This window comes from Heterocephalus glaber, unplaced genomic scaffold (genome assembly GCF_053883595.1).
Source record: "Heterocephalus glaber isolate CG9 unplaced genomic scaffold, H.glaber_assembly_v1.0 deba00001428, whole genome shotgun sequence".
Classification (NCBI taxonomy): domain Eukaryota; kingdom Metazoa; phylum Chordata; class Mammalia; order Rodentia; family Bathyergidae; genus Heterocephalus; species Heterocephalus glaber.
This window is the reverse complement of record NW_028258293.1, coordinates 5,203,440-5,215,447: the sequence shown is the minus strand read 5'-3', so window position 1 is coordinate 5,215,447 and position 12,008 is coordinate 5,203,440. Positions and strand designations below refer to the sequence as shown.

At 51.3% G+C, this 12,008-nt stretch overlaps 1 protein-coding gene across 3 annotated transcripts in view; it reads right to left on the bottom strand.

The window, feature by feature from the left end:
* Ccdc34 (coiled-coil domain containing 34) overlaps positions 1-12,008 on the bottom strand; it is a 59,589-nt gene that overhangs the window by 33,654 nt on the left and 13,927 nt on the right. The gene's annotated exons all lie outside the window — the stretch shown is intronic.

The window sequence follows — 12,008 nt, the reverse complement described above, 5'->3', positions numbered from 1 at the left end:
GGTTCAATGTTCCGCATGCAACAAAGAAGGGAAAGGGGGAGGGGTGGAGGGAGGCCGTGGGCCCAGTGCGTGGGGCCGGCAGACCTGGGACTCCGCGCAGGGAGCTCAGAACCAGAACCGAGCCGGCTCCAGGCCCCGCCCAGTGCTGCTTCCCAGATGGAGCCCGCGGTGTTGGCTGCCTGCCGGGCTGCGCCTGCGTCTCCATGGTCATGGCCCCTCCTCGGCCGCTGTCGCTCACCACCCAGGGAGCCCAGCCCAGTCCTGCCCGCGGCCCCTGCTCACCCAGGCCTCGGGAGTGCCCGGGCTAGGCCGGTCAGGGCTGGAGATGCCACTGCCTCAGCCTCCGCGGCCCGGGCTCCAGGGAGAAGATTCTGTACTTAGCGCCTGACACACGCTTTGCAGTTCCTATTTCTCGAATGCCTTCCGTGATGTCTGGAAGGACGCAGGGTTCTCACCCCTGTGCCTCAGGGTCCCTTGCGTAGCCTGACGAGCGACAGGGCTGGGATCAGCTGAGACCACGCAGTGGACAGACCAGCAAGCCGGGGAACCAGGGCGCAGCGGCGCGGGGCCGCACAGAACCTGCCCTCCCAGTGCCTGGCCCAGCTCGGCGGCTGGAAGTGGACAGCCCGGGGCTCCAGCCCGAGGGGCACCCGCGGCCAGCTCTGGGGCCCACGCTGCGGCTCCCCTGCCTCCCCAGGTCCCTGCTTCCCCCACGACAGAGCACCCCATAAACCCCACTCTGTGCGCCGGGGCAGAGGCCACATCCGCTTCACTGGGCTTCCTGGCAGGTGTGCACTACGCACTGAGCCTCAGTATTCCCACGCAATCAACTGGAGTCCCAAGTCATGGCTTAGCAATTTCAGGACAGAATCTGTGGCCTCATGGTTGTCCATGGGCTTATAATGTAGTCCTTCTACATTTCTGACAGTGGTGGAGGCTCAGATTAGGAAAGGTCTTACCCCAAGAGATGGAGAGAAGAAGGGGATGGAAAAGGAATTGAGATGTGTTATGAATGTGTACCAGCTCCTCACATACTGCAAACATGGAGCAAAAAAATTAACATTTTAAAAGGAAAGGTCTTCCCCACCCTACTAAGTTGTGCATCCGCCGGAAACAGGAAGTAGAGGTCGAGAGATGCAGAGCCTGCTCCAGTGTAGTCCCTGGTGACCAGAGTCCCGGCCTGCAGAGCCTGCTGAGGCAGAGCGCGAGTTCTAACAGAGCCCTCGGGATGCTGCCGGAGCTGTCCTGCCTCAGCCTAGGAGACGCCCCCTGCAACCGAACAGCCCAGCTCCGTGGGTCCCTGGACCGGGAAGCAGGGCCGGCAGGTGTCCATCAAGTGCCCGGCGGCTGGCAGCTGCTCCTCCTGCCTCTGGCCCCTGAGAACCCCGCCAGCATGCGCCGGGGAGGGCTCCCCAGCACTTCTTGTTTGAGACACACACAGGCAGAGAAAGGTATTTCCCGGAGCAGCCTTCAGTTCACAAGGGCAGTGATTGCAAGAAGGGCCCGGGTTTCAAGGCAGCTTTGTAGGCTGCATGCCCAACGCTTTTTTAAGACAGACACAGCCCTCGAACTCGAAGTGATCCTTCTGCCTCAGCCTCCCGAGCGCTGGTATGACAGGCGTGTGCCACTGTGCCCTGCCCCTTGTTCCCTCTTTTAAACAGTGAAATGCGCTGAGGGTAGGGTTTGCGGGCGTCCATCTTAGAATCAGGAGGAGTCGCAGATCGCTGATGGACCCTTTCCTGGACCAGTGTGCTGACGGGCACAGCAACTTGGTTTTCACTAAAACAACAACAGACGCCCTGCAAATGTATGTCAAAGGGAAAAACAATGAGCTTCACTGTTTCCTACAGGCCTGGACTTTGCTGCGGGTATGAAACATAACCCAAGGAGCTGCACAGACGGGAAACAGCCGCAAACCCCTCCCTGTCCCAACAAATTCGAGGCCAGCAGCAGCTCGGTGAGCACAGTGCCCCTGTGCCGGGTGAGGCCTGGGGGGAGGGAGGGGCCCACTGGGGCAGGTGGCGGGGCGCGGGTTAGGGTCAGAGGGGACTAAGAAGGTCTCCGGATTCGTCCTCCTGGCGTGACTGCCACAGGCACGCGCTCTTCCGTGGCCCAGCGAGAGCGGAGCTGAGAACTCAGGGCGCCCCTGGAGCTGAGCCCCATACTCTCCCGGCCCGGGGCCCCAAACCCATCCAGCAGTGCTGTGCCCCACGGACAGCGAGGGGCGTTGCTAAAGGAAAAGCAGCAGTTTCTTCCTAAGCTTCTTCCCCCACGAAGCTGTGCGTCCTCCTTCCTTTCCTTGCTGTAAAGCTGATTCCACACGGACACCGCCACGCCCCATCGACTAAGTCTGCCAGAGGAGGAGGGGAAAATCCGCGTTACAGGAAGCACGGTCACGTTTCATTCCCACACCTTGGGTGGGTGAAGGTCTAGCGAGGCGCCCCGTCTTGACAGCCCACCCCCAGCTTCTTTCCCCTGCTTGTTTCCAATAAACGTGCTCCCGACCGCCTTTTGCCTGTGACTTCTCTCATCAACCTCGTGAGAGAGCGAGCTCAGACTTTCCCAGTTTGTGCAGAACCGCCTGTTTCCCATTTGAAGGGTCCTGCGTGGCCTGGGAAGGACCCACGGCAATCCAAGGAAGCCGGAAGTGAGGAGCCGTGGATTCAGCTGCACCACTGGAAACCTAGGAGGCCTTGGGACTTCTCCAGCAGCATCACCAGGCCTTCAGGAGGTCAGCAGTCAGAGATAAAGTGCTTCAACTCGCTTTTGTTCTACCTTTAAAAAGTTGACAGATATTTATAAAGTGCAAACATTATTACAAAGGGAGTCCTCGCAGAGGCTCAGACTTTCAGAAACAGACATGGGGGCTTGTCTTCCCCAAGCCCTAAAGCTCCCTCTGACGGCTAAGAACACACACCAGAGTAAACGCATTCCTTTATCTTTCCATTTAGAGACAACACCTTTAAATAGTATTTTTTAAATTTTTATTTTATTGGTACATTTTAGGTATACAATATAATGACATTCATCATTGGGAATTTGCACCTTTACACAATCTCTCTTGGTTCTTATTTTTCCCCCTTCCCCTGCCCTCCCTTCAACCCCTCCATCCCTCCCTATTTACAAAGACTTTGTTTCCATTTTTTCATTTTCTCATATTAATTCCATTCCCTTCTTTCCTTTCCCCTACCCCTCCCACTTCCTTCCCCTTTGCCCCTTTTCTTCTTATTACACATTATCTATTATACCTTTTAGTCCTTATTTACACTTTCAGGTTCTCACACTAGAAAAACTATTCCATATTTACACATGTGTGTCCTGCTTATTTCACTTAAGAGTATCGCCTCAATGTGCATCCATTTAGCTATAAATGTCTCTAATTTCTCATTTTCTAAGGCTAAGTAGTACTGCATACTATAAAAACATCACATTTTCTTTATCCAGTCTCCAGTTGATGGGCAATTGGGCTGCTTCCAAGTTTTAGCTACTACAAACTGTGCTGCTATAAACATGGGTGCACGTATATCGCTGTGGTATGATTCTTTTAATTCTTTGGGGAAGATCTCCAGCAGTGGAATAGCTGGGTCAAATGGGACTTCCAGTCCTAGTTCTCTGAGGTGTCTCCATACTGATTTCCACAGGGGTTGCACCAGTCTACACTCCCACCAGCAGTGGAGCAGGGTTCCTCTTTCCCCACAGCCCCGCCAGCATTTGTTATTGGTTGATTTCATGATAGCAGCCATTCTTTCTGGAGGTGGAAAACAATCCAAAAATTCATTTGGAACAAGAGGAGCCCCGGAATAGTGAAAGCAATTCTAGGTAATGGAGACATGGCAGGAGGTATCACAATCCTCAATTTGAAACTCAACTACAAAGCTACTGTGATAAAAACAGCATGATATTGGCAAAGAAACAGACCTGAAGACCAGTGGAACAGATTAGAAGATGCAGAAACAACTCCAGACACACTCAGCCACCTCATCTTCGACAAAGGAGCCAAACACCCTCACTGGAGGAAAGATAGCCTCTTTAATAAATGGTGCTGGAAAAATTGGGTTTCAACTTGCCAAAGATTAAAACTAGGCCTGTATCTCTCACCATGCACTAAACTAAAATCAAAATGGGTTAAGGATCTAAATATTAAAATAGAAATGAATCGCCTGGAACAGAGGTTAGGTAGAACCCTTGAAGACATTGGCGTAGGAAAAGATTTTATCAACAAAACCTCAGTTGCCCATGAACTAGCACAAACAATCAGCAAGTGGGATCTCTTCTTATTAAAAGGCTTCTGCACAGCAAGAGAAACCACCAGCAGTGTGAAGAGACAACCCACAATGTGGGAAAAAATCTTCACCAGCGGTCCCTCAGACAAAGGTCTACCAACTCGAATCTTTAAATAGTATGTTTGCCTTCATCCAATCACTTATCACGAAAGCCTAAGAACTGAGGTTTCCTCCAGGTAAGAGACAAAAAGGCAGAGTCTGAGAGGGGCCGCGTCTCGCACAGAGGCCTGGCCTGGGGCCAAGAAGCGGGGGCTGTCGCCGGGTGTCCTGCACCCCAGCCACAGCTCCCATGGCAAGGAAGTCCTCTGTCAGAAGTCTTCGCCATGATGCGCCCTTTCCCTCTCACGAAGCACATTCAGGAGATCTCTAGAGGTGCCTCTTGGCTTGTGAGGAATCGTGGACCGATACTTACAAACATTCCCCCACATGGACCACACTGCAGGGTTGCTACCCTGGGACTTGGAGGGCCCCAAGCTAAGAACCCATGACATCTACCGAACAGATCATGAGACACCAAGAACCCAAGAAAGACGCAGTTCTTACTTTCCCTTAATTATGATGTCTTCCGTGCTTAGTTGGTTTTCTTCAGGCCCTTATTCACAGAGAATAAAAGGATTAAACCAATTAGCACGTATCTGCCAGCAAGGTGGCATACTAGCGCTCCCGCAGGCAGGCCCACGGCTGGCAGCACGCAGGGAGATTTCTAGGAAAGTAGCGATTTGGAAGCATCTTTCCAGATGGGAGGGCACGCCACAGCCTCGCTGGCCGGCGAGGGCAGAAGCGCGATGAAGCACGACAGCGAGCATACAGGGCTTTTCTCTGAGCAAAATCAAGGCAGCCTTTAAATCTTAGCTCTTTTCTTCCGGCCGTCTCCAAAGGCTTTGGGAAAGCCGAGTGAAGCCTCGTACGTATTCATTTACCTCCACCTACCACCAATGGATGGCGCCATTCACAGCCGGAAATCCCCTCACGCTGCTACCCAAACCCAGCCCTGGGTTCTCAGCACACAGCCTGACGTCCTCCCCAAAAAAGAGCGGCCCTCAGATCTGAACTCTCGCTTGCTTCCCGGGGATCGTCCACGCGCCCGCAAGCGTGGCTTCCTCTGGTCCCACCCTCGAGTCTGCCCGCTCCGCCTGCAGAGGAGCTAGCCTTGTGTCCAGGAAATGCCCATGTCCTTGTGCTGTGCAGCCAGCTGCCCAAGCCATTCCCTCACGGAGTCGACTCTGCCAATTAGTTTCTCTCTTGCCGTGCAGACGCTCTTTTGAATTGAGAAATATATCGTGCATGGAAAGCACACTGTGGTGGTTAGGGCTTAGTGTCAACGTGATCGGCTTCAGATCCAGCTGGGGAATTGGTGCAGCACGCTTCTGGGTGTGTCCGGGCAGTCACGGAGGCGTGGCCGTGTGTACTGGGCGGCGTCCCTGGCCCCTTCCTCTCTGGCGCTGCTCCCCGCTCTGCTTCCCAGCCCCCATGACCTGAGCAGCTTGGTTCTGCCGCACCCTTCACCACGAGGCCCCGCCTTGGAGCCAGCTGACCATGGACTGGATCCTCTGAAACTGTGAGTCAAGTGAAACCTCTCCTCTTTCAGGTGTGAGTGCCGGGTGTTGTGTCCGGCAGTGGGAAAGGGGACTCGTGCACATATAAACGTATCTGTTCAAAGTAAATAACAGCACAAGTACCGGCACATGTGCACCCGCTCCCAAGTGAACAGCACTCGGCAGCTTCACAGGTGCGGTGTGGCCCTCCCCGCTCCCCGGCGCCTCTCCCCCTCCACTCCACGGTAAGCTCTGCCCCTCTGCATGGTGTCAGCAGCTGTGTGTTTAGACCTGAGCACAGAGTGTGGTGGTGTGCTTAATCCTAAATTTTATATTATAAAATGGTATTTAACATCTTTTTTTTGCCTCAAAATTGTGCCTTGGAGGTTTATCTGTTTTGTAGTATTTGGCAAGTTTCTTTATTGTCACTTCTCTTAATCCACAGTGTTCCTTCATTTTATTTCTACAAAATATTCCCTTAGATGACTAATCCAAAATTTCCTTATGTTACTGTTGTTGGATATTTGGGGCCATTTTCAGCTTTTTTGTTACTAAAAGCAATACTGTTGTGAACATGCTTAGAACTGCATCCTGGCAGTATGAAGATCTCACTAGGATGGTGGCTTTCAAAAATTTCTGAACACAAGTTACAATTAGAAATATATTTCACAACACAACAGAGATTGATAGAACAATACAAACTTTCCTAGTAGCAACCCAAAAGATTAACAAAATAATGCACAAGCGTACTATTAGTAATGCAACCTAGTATTTTCTATTTCTTTTCTTTTTTTTTTGGTACCAGGGATCAAACTCAGGTCCTTGTGCTTGCAAGGCAGGCGCCGGAACCACTGAGCTAAATCCCTGGCCCAATTTTCTATTTCTATCCTGTTCTGTTTAATGGTATTATTTCTTGTTACAGCTTTTTTTTTTTTAAGGCTGATTCATCTGCCTGTTTGATGTGACTCTAATCACAGAAAGCTACAGGCTGCCTTACGGTGCTGCTGGGCTATGAGCACACGTGTGGCCTTGCTGTCCTGGGTGATGACAAACCGTGTCAATGACACACTCCCGATTTGTACGCCCACCAACAATGGGAGCTGCACAGTTCCACAGCCTTGCTCACCCGACAGCATACAAACTTTAACGTTTTTCCCAATTTGCTGCATAGCGTGATACTTCACTGTGGCTTTAATCTGCACTGGTTACTAATGAAGTGCAGCAGATTTTCCTATGTTATGGACCATTTTTGTTTCCTTTTCCATAAAATGCCTGTTAATATATTTTGGTCATTTTTCTTCTAGGATATCTACATCTTATATATCCATAAAAGTCTTTTAATATTTTCTGTGTGCCAATCCTTTGTTGGAGATGAGTTGCAAATCTCTCCTCCCACATCACGTCTATCTCGGACTTTATCGTCTGATGAACTGTGGTCACAGAATACGGCTAAACCCATGATGAGTTTTCCTGCAATTTGCACTTCTGTTTTAACATTGTAAGGATTCCTTCTGTACCAAGAGGTTACGCTCGATGCATGGTCTGCGCTTGACCTTTCCCAAAAGACTGAGAAGCGACAGCTACACAAGGCCTTCCAGGGGCTCTATGTGCCTGCTTTCACATGTAAGACTTCTATCCACCCAAATTTGTTTTCAAATACAGTGCAAAGCTTTGGGATCCGACTTTGTTTTATCGATGTGCACGAGCCGCGCCCGAGCTGTGATTTGAATGCTGGGTCTCCTCACCTCTGTCTGGAATCCAGCATGTGCCTGAGTGATTTGTTTTCCCTCCTGTCTCGGCCCCGGGGGCCAATTTCAGGACTTGCACATTTTTTGCGTAGGTGAACGTAGTAGCTGTTGGATGGAGTTTTCTAAACCCCAAACTCATCTTGTGTCCTTTAAACTCTGCCCAAGGTCATTGCCCGAGGGCTACAGCAGCCCAACCGATCCTGCCTTCTTTGCTTCCCTCTCCATAAACCTAACTGCTAGGAACACCGCGACGGTGCCTGCTTGTGTACACACAGAGCTGCCGCTTCCTCCACGCTCGCTGATTGACTCTTCCTGCCCTTTAAACCACATCATGCACTGGCTCCTCCTGCTAGCTGTCCTCGCTTTGCATCCGCTTCCTACACTTCCTCCTAAAACCATGTGCTGAAAAAATGAAAAGATATTTTGAACCAATTAATAAGTAACATAATAATTTAAAGGGCTCTCAAGAAGGAAGGTTTTCTTTCCAAACTGCAGAGCTGGGTAGCAGTGTTTAAACACACTTCCCACAGACAGAAACATCGCCAGGAAAGGGTGCGCCCCGGGCCGGCAGGGGTGAAGAACCCCGAGGCCGAGGGGCAGCACAGCGCTGAGCCGTCGTAGTTGCGGAGACTGTGGGGCTGTCACCCAGGAAGGGACAACACCCACACGCCGGGAAGACAGACGAGGTGTCACTGGGAGGCTCCCTCCCAGCTTCCTTGCTCACGTGAGCGCGGTGCACAGCTGCCCCTCGTGGCTGCGGACTGGAGCCTCAGCGCCGTGACCAGGCTGTGCCCGTCTGCTCGCCTCGCCTCAATACAGCCCAAGCTGCTCTCTGGCCACGCAGTAAACCCTGGCCGCAACCCATTCCCACACATTCTGTGGCCTCGTTGTGCTTAATGAGTGAGTGTTAAAGCCCACTTTTGTACGGCTGTGTGCGCGTCTTCCTCTGTGTGTGTGTGTGTGTGCGTGTGTGTGAGCCGCGTGCGGGGATACAGGACAGGAGAAGTGCTGGGTCCTGGAGAATGGGGAATATTTTAAAAGCAAACTCACATGGCCATTTATGTTTTTAAAAATGTAGCAAAACTTGCAGAATGAAATCAGTCCCAAAATACAATGGTAAGAGTCTTACTAAATTCATTTTGGCAACAGTTGAACCAGATTATACCCAAACACAGGGTGTCTCTACCTACAGTCTCTGTAATCCTCCATACACCTTCCTGTGTCTACCTGACATGTAGATGTTTTAATTTATTGTTGCAACGGAGCTGAAATCAATTTTGCTATAAGTTAGTTTACTCCTTTCTGACTTCACACAGGTTAGATCACCCTGTGAACTTGAGGGTTTTTTCACCCTGTTCTTCAATATTTATTAGGAAAGGTATCACGAGAAAAGGAAAGGATTACAAAAGAGTCACTGTTGCCCCCACAGATCATAAACATTTCCCCTTCTTTCGCTGCCAAGCACAGTTAGCACGTGGAATGTATTATGCTAGGTATTTTGAAAACCAGTTCTGCTACTAACAATTAGCTTCTCTATGCTGTTTTCTTGTTGGTCAAAATAGAGCTAATAAAATCTTGAGTCTTTCGACGCACAATTTTTTTAAACCTTGGCCAGGTGGTGCAAACCGCATCTTGCCCTGGGTGACATGATCATTATACTGTTTAACATTTTATTTTGAGATTTTTCTTTGAACCTCTCTTGGAAGAACCTTAACATCTTTATGTAAGAATATCCGACGTGAACCACCTGAAATAACAAGGTAGGGGTTTTTGAGGGCATCGGTTTGTGCTGCATGCCAGGAAAGCAGGCAGCTGACGCCCCAGATCACTAGCTTCAAAGCCACTCGGCTGGACCCGCTCGGCTGCCAAACACTCTTGCTCCCTGGTAGGCTGCGAACAGCAAGTAGTGGGAGAAGGGAATAAAGCGGGCGGGAAGAACAGCGCTAGTTTCGGGGAGTCCCGTTACTCCCAGGGGACCCCCTTCCCTAAAACGTGACTTTGTCTCCTCTTACAGAGCTAAGAATTTCTCATAAGCAAAGAGCAAAAGAAAATACAGAGAACAGAAGGTAGGGAGATAGGTCTTTTGTAAGGGAGGAGACCAAGCCATGGGAGGGGTGGGGCGCAGCTGTCGTGCGAGGACCAGGACCGAAGCCAACAAGGAAGGTGATTACTGCGTGCTGCGGGTATGGACTGAAAAGAAGGACAGCACGCCGCTCAGGAGAGTCGATGAAACGTCAGATGGAGCTGCGTCCCGGACGTGTCCAGCTCCCCGCGATGAAGGTAAGCCTTACGTCCTGCACACACGGACTGACAGGAAGAAAAGCTAGAGCACAGTAAGAGCCCAAATTCAGGATCTGAAAGAGACGCTGTGGTCTAGAAGGGATGGAGGGTGATGGCGTGACCCACCTGCGAGCCCGGCACATGGGTGGACAGCGCCATAGATGCCGTGCATTCGTGCGATTGAAAATAAAAACCACAAATAAAATCAACTTCTAACAATCTTCAAACATTTTCTAAAAAGTCCTGCCGAGATTGGTAGAGCCCTGGGCCAGGGATGCAGCTCAGTGGCGCTGCGCCAGCCTCGAAAGCATAAGGCCCTGCGTTCGATCCCTGGTACCAAAAAAACAATTTGGTAGACCCCTAAGGTGAATGTGCACCCGACATATGCAGGACGGCAGTAGCAGTAGTAGTAGTAACAACAACAACCACCACGGGGCAGAACTGCGCACTCCGCCCGGGCACGGAGCGTCCTCGGGCCTTCCCTCCAGGCACTGCTGACCCCACGTGGCTCCATCGCTCCTGTTTCTCTTTCTCTTTGCTTTCTGTTTCCCACCCAGAACCCTTGCTTCCCTTTTGGTCCTGACATCTGAGCCGCGAGGGCCTGGGGTCCTGGTGACACTCGTGGAGCCGGGATGAGCCGAGGAGGCTCTCCCCACCTGGACGGGCTTCACAGAGCAGGCCGGGCCGGCCGCTCCTCTGGCCCGGAACAGCCTCCCTGAAGCCTCCCGGCGCCTGCCCGTCGGGACACAGGCCTGCAGCAGGACTCCTGTCGCTGGTGCCATCGCAGGTCCCCCTGCGCCCGGGTGATGGCTGGGCCCGGGTTTAACTTGGTCTGCTCAGTCATGGCCTTGGTCACCCCCAGGCTGCCGTGGCCACCCCTGCTCAGCCCCATCCTGATCGCAGCTGCCCTCCCACCAGGAGCACCTCCGAGATGGTGACGGGGCCCGCGTGGCCGGTGTCCAGCCAGGAGGCCGGGCACGGTGCCCGCAGAGGGAGCCCGGCCGGGAATCCCGCTCGCTGTCACCCAAAGGCCAGCGCCCGCTCCGGCGCCTGCCGGGAGCTGAGCTGGGCCCTCCCTGTCGCCCTTGCTTTGGTGGCTGCTGAGTTACTGATCAGCACTCCGGCCCTGGGACGGGGCAGTGGGCCCTTCCTCAGTCCCACCCGGGCCCAAAGGGATTCCACCCTGCCAGAACCTCTGTGTAACAGCGGTAAGGTTCCATTTAGCATCAGTAAGCACTAACTTGGGAGTGGACTGGCCAGTCACTTTTTGCTGTTGTTCTGAGACAGGATCTCACTATGTAGTTCAGACCAGCTTTAAACCACGTAGCCCAAGATGGCCTGGAACTCAGGGCAATCATCTTGCCTCAGCCTCCTGAATGCTAGACTTACAGGCATGCATCACCAGTCCTGGCTGCAGTCAGTAATTTCTTTAAAGCACAGCTTCAGTTTTTGCAAGAGAAAGTAGCATGACTAGCATTTCGTTATCTAATATCTACGGCCTGAGGAATAACCTATATGTTAATCATATACACTGTTGGTTTTCAATGATTTTCTTGTTTTCTCTCAGTACGCTGTAGGCTCATTGGGATTTGTGAAAATTAGGGTATTTTAATTCCATGCCATTTTTTAAATTTATTTATTTATTTATTTATTTATTTATTTGGACCGGGGATCAAACTCAGGTCCTTGTGCTTTCGAGGCCGGCGGCAAAACCACTGAGCTAAATCCCCGGCCCATCCGTGCCATTTTATATAACAGCAGTAATTGTAAACTAACACTAAATTAAAAAATTTTCAACATCAAGTTGATATTACTATTCATCAAATATATACTTTCATTGTTTATTTTCCACTATAAAACTGAAGCTGAAATTCCAATTACCTGAATCATTCCAAATTAACACATAATTTCTTAAACAATCCTAGTGGTTCTCAAAATTTAGAATACATAGGATTCCAAAGACATATTTTGTTTGTCTGAGACAGGGCCTTGCTATGGAGTCCAGGCTGGCTTCGAACTCCTGGCAATCCTCCTGCCTCAGCCTCCCAAGTGCTGGGATCACAGGCCCCCCACGGGCTGATTTCCTCTTTGCCAAAGTCCAAAGCAGATCTCACGAATGCTCTGCTGAGAACCTGGCCGAGGCTCCGGGTCCCGTCTGAATA